Source organism: Lampetra planeri, chromosome 25, assembly GCF_965212315.1.
Source record: "Lampetra planeri chromosome 25, kcLamPlan1.2.h2, whole genome shotgun sequence".
Lineage (NCBI taxonomy): Eukaryota > Metazoa > Chordata > Hyperoartia > Petromyzontiformes > Petromyzontidae > Lampetra > Lampetra planeri.
This window is the reverse complement of record NC_136131.1, coordinates 245,095-258,180: the sequence shown is the minus strand read 5'-3', so window position 1 is coordinate 258,180 and position 13,086 is coordinate 245,095.

The following is a 13,086-nucleotide window of genomic DNA, read 5'->3' as shown; positions in this document are numbered from 1 at the left end:
CTCACACACATCATGTGACAACATCCTCACCCTCACACACACCATGTGACAACCTCCCCACCCTCACACACACCATGTGACAACATCCTCACCCTCACACACATCATGTGACAACATCCTCACCCTCACACACACCATGTGACAACCTCCTCACCCTCACACACACCATGTGACAACATCCTCACCCTCACACACACCATGTGACAACCTCCTCACCCTCACACACACCATGTGACAACATCCTCACCCTCACACACACCATGTGACAACCTCCCCACCCTCACACACACCATGTGACAACCTCCTCACCCTCACACACACCATGTGACAACATCATCACCCTCACACACACCATGTGACAACCTCCCCACCCTCACACACACCATGTGACAACATCCTCACCCTCACACACATCATGTGACAACATCCTCACCCTCACACACACCATGTGACAACCTCCCCACCCTCACACACACCATGTGACAACCTCCTCACCCTCACACACACCATGTGACAACATCCTCACCCTCACACACATCATGTGACAGCATCCTCACCCTCACACACACCATGTGACAACCTCCCCACCCTCACACACACCATGTGACAACCTCCCCACCCTCACACACACCATGTGACAACCTCCTCACCCTCACACACACCATGTGACAACATCCTCACCCTCACACACACCATGTGACAACATCCTCACCCTCACACACACCATGTGACAACCTCCTCACCCTCACACACACCATGTGACAACATCATCACCCTCACACACACCATGTGGCAACCTCCCCACCCTCACACACATCATGTGACAACATCCTCACCCTCACACACACCATGTGACAACCTCCTCACCCTCACACACACCATGTGACAACCTCCTCACCCTCACACACACCATGTGACAACATCCTCACCCTCACACACACCATGTGACAACATCCTCACCCTCACACACACCATGTGACAACATCCTCACCCTCACACACATCATGTGACAACCTCCTCACCCTCACACACACCATGCGACAACTTCCAAAGACAATGATCCCCCGTGTAGCCTGAATAGACTGTAGGGGCAAGTACTGTTGGCGAGCACCTATGAAGGCCAGAACGGTACACGAGGGGGTGGGTGGTTAGCACCACGCCCGACCGCCTTTGTCTCCCCAGTGGCGATGTTTACACACCACACCAGGTACTCATTTGAGTCTGAGTCGACCTAGGGAATGGGACACCTCATCCCCCTACACACGATGGGACGCCTCACCCCCTACACACGATGGGACGCTTCATCCTCGATATAGCATGAGACCGTGTACCCCACGGTGTCCCACCTTGTACCCTGGTATTCCACCACTTACCATGACATTCCCTCTTTGTACATTGGTGTCCCTCCACCTTGTTACCACGGTATTCACCACAGAGCATAACGTCAAGCCACAAAGTATAATTGTCTCCATCGCACAGTGAGACGTTCACAACCATCATGAAAATCACAACCATCAAAGACGAAGATCCCCCATATATCCTATACAGACTGTTGGGGCAAGTGCTACTAGCCAGTAGCACCTATGAAGGCCAGCAGAGCACACGAGGGGTGTGTGGCCAGCACCACCCCGGACGTCTTTGTCTCCCCAGTGTTGATTATTAAACACCGCAGCAGGTACTCATTTGAGGCTGGGTAGATGTTTGAGGCTGCTTGATAGCCACCCTGCAGTGCCAGTCCTAGCTGCTCCCCATTCATTAGCTGTCTCACCTTTGGGTTGGGAATATGATCAAACATGTGGTTGCGACATCACACTTGTTGTGGTGTTGCATTATCTGCAGTCATTGCATGTGGCACATTCCTCGAAGATACTGGCGTAAGTTACCATCAACGGCATCAGAACATCAACAGCAGGCCAATAGGCGTCTCCTCCATAATTCATAATAAAGGCTTTGTGGGTTCGATCGCGTAAGTATGAATGTGTCGTGAACAAGCGAAAGCCGACGTGTCTTCTCCATGAATGGGAAAATTAAAGAAACTGCCAGTTGTGCGATACTGGCCCTGCAACCCAAACTATGGACAATAAAGTAAACCCATAAAGACACGTAAAGACCGATAGGGATGAATACAGACTCAAATAGAGCATAAAAGACTCATAGAGACGAATAAAGACTCATATTTTAAAACTTTTTTTTTTACTAGGTAAGGTCCACTGAGCTATATAGCTCTTTTTCAGAAGCGATCTGGCTACAAATGATAGCTCAACGAAGTGGCTTATCCATGGGGTAATTATAGCAGCCAAATACTCTAAACGCGTGTTTCTAAATGTGGAGGGAAACCCCGGAGGACCCGGAAAACAATCCACGCTACCACGGGGAGAACGTGCACACTCCAAATATACAGACGTCATGGGCCGGGATCGAACCCACACATTCCTGTATAGTAAGCGAGGAAGGACACATCTTGCCACCGTGGCGAGATGTTAAAGACCCAGAGAGACGTATACAAACTCATAAAGAGCATAAAGATCTATACAGACAAATACAGACTAAATTGGCCATAAACACCCATAGAGACGAATAGAGACTCATATAGAGCAGCGGTTCCCAACCTTTTCGAGTGTGCAGACCCCTTTTAAACCTCCAAATGTTTTGCGGACCACTACGTGCTGCGAGTTGCTATTATTTACGCTCCGTTATATGTGTGAATCTAACCTAATAACAAAGAAATAATATGCAGTCAGGATATGCTTTTATTTGTAAAGTACACATCTTAAATTGCGTAATGCATATTCATTACCTCAGCAAATACATTTGAGGAGCATAGCAGTACACGAGCGAAAACGCGTTTACATTGAGTAACTTACTTGATGAGATAGCTGGTGCTGTTTGGACGACTTCAAAGACTGTTTGCCAGGTTCGAGCGATGACAGTTTTAGCCATAAATCTGATTATAGATCCAGCATACTTTGGGACTTTTTTTTACGCCACAAGCGCGGAAAAGCCACTATCGCAAACATACGTTGTGGCAAAAGGCATCGGGTACAATCGCCGTCTTGTCGGACAGTTTTGGGTACTCGGTACCGACGCGCAGCCAGAAGCCAGTCCGCGTCCTTGAGTGTGGAGACCAGCTTCACAGAGTTGTCGCGTGAAAATTCTGTTAGGCTGTCGTCTTGCTCTTTCGATGTCAGATTTGTGAGCACGTTATTATCAGCGTTCACCAAGCGGTTTCTAATCCAGTCGTTTTATTTCTGTTTTGTTAACTCGCGGACATGAAATTACTTTGAGGCTTTGCAGGCGTTCTCCCTTAATGTCACATTTGACTTTGTCTGGAAGCTGCATTTCTGATGTGACCCAAAAAATCTGAGAGATTTAGAAATTAATCCGAGTTCGATTTATTAAGTCGACGGAACCACGGATCTCATTTCTTGAGCTGAGCTTCTATTTTGTCCTAAACTTGGAACGGAGTCACGGCTTTCCCCTTGTAGGCTTAAGTTAAGCCCATTTTGGCTGACATCTGCCAGGTACGCCAACTTAGCTAACCAAGGAAAATCACTGAAGCAATGTGAAAACTCAAAATTAAAGTCAAGTAGGAAAAATCGTCACTTTGTCGCACAACTTCCTCGAGAAAGCTAGCGGACTTGAGTCAGTGTCGTATTACCTAATATATCACAGTACGCACTTTGCCTAGGGTCTACGAAAACTTAAAGGACCTCCGAAAAAATTGTACCATGTTATTTTGTATGTATGTATGGTAAAAATGTTAACCAAGATATCTTCTTACTCAAAGAGTATGAATTCCTGCAGTCACGAAAGCTTCAAGTCAAGAAGATATATTCTTGAATAAATATATTTATATAGCAAGGATATGCACAGTCCTGTCAATGTCAATTGTTTTTTTTCCCATAAGGTGAGAGAGAAATTAACACCTGAGATGAACTTTTTCAGATTTTTTCATTGCAAAATTATCAATAACATAATCAAATGGTGTATTTCGCACAATCGCATTCTCACTAGAGAGTCGTGCAAAGGAGAGCATGTTTTAGCGAGTGACAGCAGTGGCAGTAGTAACACGGGCAGCAGCAGTACCAACTGTAGAGAGCGATCACTGAAGGCTTACGAAACTGAAGTGCCTATTGGGCCGACAAAAACCTTCATCCGGCCCTGACTTGAGTATGCAGAAGTGGTCGACAGTGATCATTACCCATCTCGTCACACAAGTGCCGCAAATATTCTTGAATTCAAAGGACGAGCCTTGCTGAAATGTACCGATTTAACACGGATTCCTCCAATTATGTCAAGCAGGCATTTCTTTGTAGCTAGCGCCTCCCTGTGGCTGCTACGGTGGATGGAGTTTTCAAATGTTGCCACGCGGCTATACTCCTGACCTGTCAAAGCACGAGCCCCGTCTGTGCTAATTCCAACACATTTTGACCAATCAATATTATTCTCTTCTGTGAAATGATTCAAAACTTTTAAAAGCCCCTGCAGTTGCACGTGTTGGCAACGATTTGCCAAAGAGGAAATCTCCATTCACCTTTCTATTGAAGATTTATTTTCTTTTCTGCAGACCCCAAGTTGGGAACCCTTCATAGAGACTGAGCATTAAGACCAATAGAGACAAAGATACATTGAGAGCCACAGAGATTGACACAAAGAGATGCATAAAACACAACGCACAGTACGACTGTTGCCATGCAACCCAAACTAAGGACAATATCGTAAACCCATGAACACAGAGATACAAAGTAACTCGGAGAAATATATTTCAGTTTTCAGTTTCATTTATTAGGTATAACCCTGTGAGCCATGCGGCACTTGACTCGGGTGCAACCGCAACAAAACAAAAACATGAACAAGAAACATCTTAAAGTTCAAGTTCATTTATTAGGTATAGCCCTGTGAGCCATTCGGCTCTTGAATCGGGTGCAACCGCAACAAACAAAAAACTAAAACATGAACAAAAAACATCTTAAAGTGAATATGTGACTGAGTGCAAACAAAAAATCCAAGAAAAGACAGTAAAATATTGCAGAAAAAGCACCGTACACAAATATGTGCAAATATCCCAGTGGGATGCAAGTCAAACAACAACAACCACAAGACAACTTAGATTAAGGCCATCAGTCTAACTCTGTACTACAACAAACAAACATGGCCAAACCAAAAAACTTATCGAAAATCACCAAAATAAAGCCATAAAAGCAATGAAACAGTGGTCATAGGAACTGTGACCGAATTTTCATAATAAACGACGTAAACAACATGTACTACCAAACTCTGCAGCCATAGCTGGCTGCATGAGTCACTCCACAACAGTAGAAGCATCAGTCGGAGTATCAACATTTTTCAATGCACCTTTAAGATCAGCACACTAAATCAAAACACAGATCATACTTTGCAGCGATCACCCGGAGCAAAACATTGTATTTTAGGCCACTAAATTGCAGTGGCAGCTAGGGGTGTACAACTCCTCTAGAGCAGTTTTGAGTGAAGATCTCATAGGTAGTGATTCAAGTTGCAGTTTATTGGCAATAGCATTCCAGACCCTGGAGGCATCAATAGCAAAGGCCCTTCCTCCAGTATTTGTACGGCAATAGGGAATGTGAAGCTGGTAAATGAGCGAAGACCTTAGGTTAAATTTGTTCTTTGAAACAGAGAAGAGATCCAGCAGGTAATCTGCGGATTTTTTTGTGAGTACATCATGAATAAATAGAATACAACAACAAAATTAAAAAACTACTCAACGATGGCAGCTATACAAAAATAAAAAGAGACCCCACCAACAGCCTCGTCTCCAAAACCAACAAAATCATTTCTGCTTCAACCGCATTAATTGATCAGACCAAACAGTTCTCGTTGAAACCTTCTGCAGCCAGACCACCAAGATTATATGGCTTGCCAAAGATACATAAAGAAGATACACCTCTTCGTCCCATTGTCTCTACTATCAACTCCCCCACCTACAAACTGGCTCATTTTTTGTCTGAAATCCTACGGCCTTTCACTGGAAAAACCACCTCTGCGGTACTAAACTCTACTGACCTGGTATCGACAATCAAGGGGATTTCCCTGTCCCCAGACGACCTGCTTGTCAGTTTTGATGTGGTTTCCTTATTCACCAAAGTTCCTGTACCTGACACCATCGCAATCATTGAAGACTTGGTTCATCAAGGACTGAATACTGGGGTACCCCCCCCCCCCTGGTGAGACACTGCTTAACCAATACATACTTCACCTGGAATGGAACTTTCTACAAGCAAATCGAGGGCACCCCAATGGGCTCCCCCCTATCTCCGGTTGTAGCCAACATTTTCATGGAGAAATTTGAGACTGACGCCATCAAGACTGCCACTCTACACCCGACCTTATGGAAGAGGTACGTAGATGACACTTTTGTCATCTGGCCACATGGCCGGCCTGCTCTAGACCAATTTCTCGACCACATCAATTCCATACACCCAGCCATCAGATTCACCATGGAAGTCGAAAAAGATGGCAAGCTACCCTTTTTGGATGTCTTAATTAAAAGGAGACCTGATGGTTCAATGAGCCATTCTGTCTACAGGAAAGCCACCCATTCGGATGCCTACCTAAAACCGGATTCCCACCACCATCCATCCCAGAAGAACTCCCTCATCAAGACTCTATACCATCGAGCCCAATGCATCTCCGACCAGGAACACATTGCCAGTGAACTAAAACACGTATGCCAAGCTCTTAAGGCTAATGGTTACTCCGACTACACAATCCGTAAAGCCATCACTCCAACCATCAAGAAGGATCCTGTTGAGGAGCCTTTCAAAACCATCACCTTACCCTACATTGCTGGGGTCACAAAAAAGATCTCCAAAATCCTGATTAAACACAAGATTCAGGTCCGATTTAACACAGTACATAAAATCCGTGATCTGGTCCCGTCTGTAAAAGACGTGGTTCCAGACATACAGTACCCTGGCGTCTACAAACTAAGTTGCCTCTGTGGTAGCAGTTACATTGGAGAAACCAAACGACATGTCTCGGACCGCATCCGTGAACATAAAGCAGACCTGAAACACGGTAGGACAAAAACCTCAGCCGTGGCAGATCACTGTTACAATTCAGTGGGCTCACATGACATTGACTTCTCCAAGACAGAGGTTCTCTGCAAGCCATCTGGCTACCATGAGAGATTCGTTCATGAGGCGATCCACATATACAAACACAGAGACAATCTCAACCGAGAAGATGGATTCTGGCTCAGCAATCATTGGGAGGACGTAATAAACCATTTCGGATCTTAACTGATTGTTGTTCACGTTTACGGTGACTTTCAGACCGCAGTCCACTCACTGGCATTAACTGTGTATCTTGTGTTCTCCACAGGGAATGCATTATTTGCTCCGCTGCGGGTCTCCTGGCACCACTCTCCCATTGACATGTTTCATTGCTTGTACATACTATTAACATTCCCTCCCTTTGTTAATGCTACCCCCTGCCCCCTCCCTTTGGTGCTGCTGATCCTGCATAATGCATGGGCATAATATGACTTTGAACCCCCCCCCGCCCACCTCCTACGCATTTCCCATGAATATGCTAAATTCCTCTTGATATGCACATTCTTTTGTTAAGGCGCTCTTCTTCCACATCCAACCCAGCTTATATATAAGCTCCAAGCTTGGCAGTGTCTCATTCTTCACCTGAAGACGGCTGCTTGCGTTGTAGCCGAAACGTCGTGAGAATTATTTTATTATGTTTTATTTTTATTATTTTATTACTTCCCTTCTACGTGACTTTACCGAAAGAACCAAGAAGATCTGATGCACAAGCCGTCGAACATTGAGAGATATTAAGTTTGACCCAATGTAGAGATCACAGTGGTGAGTCATATATGGGCAGTTAAATGCAAAAAAAAGTGACAAAAAAGTGACTACACACAACAGAAAAACCCTGGAAAAAAACAGCAAAGTCTTCCAGAAATAAACACCGTATTTCAACGCTGTGTGCAAAAAATCCCAGTGGGATGCAAGTCAAACAATAACCATAAGACAATGTAGATTAAAGTTATTAGGCTAACTCTGTACTACAAAAAACAAACATGGCTAAATCAAAACGTTTTCAAAGTCACCAAAATAAAGCTATTAAAACAATGTAACAGTGATCATAGGAATTGTGATTCAAATTTAACAATAAACGATATACATAACATGTACGACCAAACTTTGCAGCCATAGTTGGCTGCATGAGTCACTCCATAACAGCTGGAGTATCAGTTACAGAATCTATTTTTTTAATACACCTTTAATGATCAGCACACTATAAAAAAAAAACTCAAGACTAATGATCAGCTCACTATAATCAAAACTCAAGACCATACTTTGCAGCGGTCATCCGGAATGATACATTTGATTTCAGGCCATTCTGAATAGCAGTTGCAGTTAGGGTTGTACAACTCATCTTGTGCAGTTTTGAGTGAAGATCTCACAGGTAGTGATCCAAGTTGTAGTTTATTGGTGATAGCATTCCAGACTTTGGGGGCATCAATAGAAAAGGCCTTTCCTCCAGTATTTGTACAGCAATAAGGAATGTGAAGCTGGTAAATGAGCGAAGACCTTAGGTCACATTTGTTCTTCGAAACAGTGAGGAGATCCAGCAGGTAGTCTGCTGATTTTTTTGTAAGTACATCGTGAATAAATAAGATCTGATGCACAAGCCGTCGATCATTAAGATAAGTTAAGTTTGACCCAATGTAGAGATCGCAGTGGTGGGTCCTATATGGGCAGTTCAATGCAAATCTTAAGGCCGAGTGATAAATTGCGTCAAACTTCTTCAGTAAAGTACTGGGGGCTGATTTATATACGATGTCACAGTAATCAAGTAGAGGCAGTACGGTAGCTTTTATCAATTCCAAGCGGAACATAGGGGGGAAGCAGTGCTTGTGTCGATACAGAAAACCAATTTTTACTTTTGCGATTGTGGCCATGGAACCCAAACTATGAACCCCACACATAATAAACCACTGTGATCTGTGCTCCTTCAACAAAGGAGGTGGAAGCGCCAAACTACACGAACTCTCTCCTGAAGCCCTCTCGTCGTGCCTGGCAGACCTCGACATTGGCATCTTGCTGCTGCTGCCATCATGGGCAGGCATTGAAGAGACTTTTCACGCGGCCTTTTATAGAATTCTGTGATTTAATTAAAAACCGTTATATGAAAAAAAAATCTGTGGCATCATTCGCAAAGGCGCCACGGTGGCGAGATGTTAACTACCTCGCCTGTTATACAAGAGGTCGTGGGTTCGATCCCGATCTCGACCCTGACGCCTGCTGTATATTTGGAGTTTGCGTGTCTGTCTCCCTGTGGTCGTGTGGATTTTTTCCGGGTCCTCCAGGTTTTCCACGTGATAAGCCACTACTTCGTTGAGCTATCATTTGTGATAGCCAGGCACTTCTGAAAAAGAGCTACACAGCTCAGTGGGCCTTACTTGGCATAAATTAAACGTTATTTAGTAAACAACAAATCGTGTGGACCAGAGGCGATAGTTCTGGAGTTGCTTCAACTCCAGAACTCGGTTCTTTGAGAGATTAGTGGAAGAAACTTGTAATTATTTTTTAATTGTTAACTTGCATTGAGACGAGACGTAAGTTTGCCTGTCCTCTCGCGAAGCGGCATCTGCAGCTGCCTCTTGCTCCGCAGCAACCACAGTCAGATCAACACTCGTCTCTCGTTCGTTCCCACATAGATATAAATTGAGGAGCATCTCCGTGTCCATCCAAGGAGTCGACAACCTGCGGCACCGGAGCCGCGTGCAGTGGCTCTGAGGCTCTCCCCCCCCCCCCCCCCCTTGCGGCTCTTTGGCTGCCCCTGTTTTAATTTTTTTTTAACATCATTTAACGTAAAGATTGTTGATTAAATATGGCAGGGAATGGGTAACTATGGAATGTCTTGGTGACAACAAAATGTAAAAGTAAAACTAGTTTAACACGTAGGTTTTCACCACCAATATCCATAATACAGGTTTTTTTGGGTTAGATCGCAAAAATCTAAATGCGTCGTTAAACCCGCCACCACCCGTCACAGCCAATTCGTAAGGTTCGCCACGTAAGCAGAACATGCCAGTTAGTTACTAGTGGAGTGACAAAGAATCGGTCACGCAGCAGCATAGCGCTGGCTGCTGGCAGGGAAGGGGATCTGCAGCTTACAGCAGCCCTGACTGACAGCAGGCAACGTGATAGACCAGAGAAGGATCGAGGCTTCTAGGGCAAGGGTCATGGAAGGGGGCGTGGCCGGGGGCGGAGCCAGGCCACGCTGACTTTATAAAAGGGGCCCCTGGAGGGGATCTCGGGGATGTCGTTTGGAGTGGGATCCCCGTCGTGCTGCTGGAGTCTTCACCGTCGTCTCCGTCTTCACCATCTCGGCATCGCCAGTCAAGCAGTCTACCAGCTGTCCTGACTGGGAACTGTAGTTACCAAGTGTTAATTGTCAGGCCGTGTTAATAAACAGAGTGCCTCCTACTCTTAATGTCTCCGAGTCAGTCACTACACTAGTACAGCAAACCGGTGTGTTGGAGAGTAAATCCACAACAATCTTAATTTTTAGAACTTTCGTGACTGCAGGAATTATTATTTGTTTCTTTCGGTTAAGTCACGTCTAAAGATAAAATAATACATTAAATTAAATAATAGAATACGACGTTTCGATTGCAACACAAGCAATCATCATCAGGTATAATGAAATAGCGACATAAAATCTAACCAGAAAACTATAGACAGACATATTAGCAGACAGATATCACCAAGATACATAGAGAGAGCAACACAGGTAACAGAGAGAGGTGGTCGTCTCTGTGGGGTGGCCTTAAATAGACAGAGGAGGGCAGACGCAGAGAGAGGGAGGGGGGTTAGAGAAAAAATTAGCATATCAATGAGTGGACAACAAAACGTGGTGCTGCAAGTGCGATGACACGGCAAGCAAGCCTGAAAATCAGGAGAAGGACACACTAAAATTAAATAACCTAGTAAAATATCGAAATGTAATGTAATACAACACAGAGGGTCGGTCAACACACAATTAACGCATAGCCTGGTTCATTACGTATTTCAAAGATTGCTAAGTTAGAATTTAAGTGTGCACATTCCAAAGAGAGGACACAGGCAGAGAGAGCAAGTAGTCAGAGAGAGAGAAAAAAGAAGATAAGTTTAAAACTTCCCCGTAGAAGTGGTTCAATCTTAATTTTTAGAACTTTCGTGACTGCAGGAATTATTATTTGTTTCTTTCGGTTAAGTCACGTCTAAAGATAAAATAATAAATTAAATTAAATAATAGAATACGACGTTTCGATTGCAACACAAGCAATCATCATCAGGTATAATGAAATAGCGACATAAAATCTAACCAGAAAACTATAGACAGACATTAGCAGACAGATATCACCAAGATACATAGAGAGAGCAACACAGGTAACAGAGAGAGGTGGTCGTCTCTGTGGGGTGGCCTTAAATAGACAGAGGAGGGCGGACGCAGAGAGAGGGAGGGGGGTTAGAGAAAAAATTAGCATATCAATGAGTGGACAACAAAACGTGGTGCTGCAAGTGCGATGACACGGCAAGCAAGCCTGAAAATCAGGAGAAGGACACACTAAAATTAAATAACCTAGTAAAATATCGAAATGTAATGTAATACAACACAGAGGGTCGGTCAACACACAATTAACGCATAGCCTGGTTCATTACGTATTTCAAAGATTGCTAAGTTAGAATTTAAGTGTGCACATTCCAAAGAGAGGACACAGGCAGAGAGAGCAAGTAGTCAGAAAGAGAGAAAAAAGAAGATAAGTTTAAAACTTCCCCGTAGAAGTGGTTCAATCTTAATTTTTAGAACTTTCGTGACTGCAGGAATTATTATTTGTTTCTTTCGGTTAAGTCACGTCTAAAGATAAAATAATAAATTAAATTAAATAATAGAATACGACGTTTCGATTGCAACACAAGCAATCATCATCAGGTATAATGAAATAGCGACATAAAATCTAACCAGAAAACTATAGACAGACATATTAACAGACAGATATCACCAAGATACATAGAGAGAGCAACACAGGTAACAGAGAGAGGTGGTCGTCTCTGTGGGGTGGCCTTAAATAGACAGAGGAGGGCGGACGCAGAGAGAGGGAGGGGGGTTAGAGAAAAAATTAGCAAATGTAATGTAATACAACACAGAGGGTCGGTCAACACACAATTAACTAGGTTATTTAATTTTAGTGTGTCCTTCTCCTGATTTTCAGGATTGCTTGCCGTGTCATCGCACTTGCAGCACCACGTTTTGTTGTCCACTCATTGATATGCTAATTTTTTCTCTAACCCCCCTCCCTCTCTCTGCGTCCGCCCTCCTCTGTCTATTTAAGGCCACCCCACAGAGACGACCACCTCTCTCTGTTACCTGTGTTGCTCTCTCTATGTATCTTGGTGATATCTGTCTGCTAATATGTCTGTCTATAGTTTTCTGGTTAGATTTTATGTCGCTATTTCATTATACCTGATGATGATTGCTTGTGTTGCAATCGAAACGTCGTATTCTATTATTTAATTTTATTTATTATTTTATCTTTAGTCGTGACTTAACCGAAAGAAACAAATAATAATTCCTGCAGTCACGAAAGTTCTAAAAATTAAGATTGAACCACTTCTACGGGGAAGTTTTAAACTTATCTTCTTTTTGCTCTCTCTCTGACTACTTGCTCTCTCTGCCTGTGTCCTCTCTTTGGAATGTTCACACTTAAATTCTAACTTAGCAATCTTTGAAATACGTAATCAACCAGGCTATGCGTTAATTGTGTGTTGACCGACCCTCTGTGTTGTATTACATTACATTTCGATATTTTACTAGGTTATTTAATTTTAGTGTGTCCTCCTGATTTTCAGGCTTGCTTGCCGTGTCATCGCACTTGCAGCACCACGTTTTGTTGTCCACTCATTGATATGCTCTTTTTTTCTCTAACCCCCCTCCCTCTCTCTGCGTCCGCCCTCCTCTGTCTATTTAAGGCCACCCCACAGAGACGACCACCTCTCTCTGTTACCTGTGTTGCTCTCTCTATGTATCTTGGTGATATCT